The sequence below is a fragment of the Talpa occidentalis genome, unplaced genomic scaffold (assembly GCF_014898055.3).
Source record: "Talpa occidentalis isolate TD23 unplaced genomic scaffold, MPIMG_talOcc4v2.1 talOcc4.18, whole genome shotgun sequence".
NCBI classification, from domain to species: domain Eukaryota; kingdom Metazoa; phylum Chordata; class Mammalia; order Eulipotyphla; family Talpidae; genus Talpa; species Talpa occidentalis.
Window position 1 is genome coordinate 15,573,692 of NW_023601851.1, and position 506 is coordinate 15,574,197.

Here is a 506-nt window from a genome sequence, read left to right on the forward strand (position 1 = left end):
AAAATCAACAAAAAACTATGAACCAGAGATGCTTTTTGGGGGTGGGGGGTGGGAGGGGAAGGATTGGGGTCAGAATGGGGCGTTTGCAATTGTATGGGGGAATATAAAAATAAAATTTAATATTAAAAAAAAAATTCTTCATTATCTTTTTGAAATTCACTGTTTTGATGAGTATAAACATAATTTTCCCATACATTCTTTTATTGATGAGCATTTAAATTATTTCCTACTTTTTTTTTCAATAACGAGCAAAGCTGTGATGAACGTGCTAGCATACAATTTTGTGTGCACATATGATAGTTTGTTTAGGTATATTCCTATTGCAATAAATGATACATATATATTTTCAGCTTTGTTGGATGCTGCCAAATTACTATCCAAAGTAATTAGATCAGTGTATACACCCCACTAGGGTATATAACAATTCCATTTCCCCCACATCTTTATGAATTGTGCTTTATATTATCAGACTATATTTTTATGAAGACTATCATTTTATTTACATA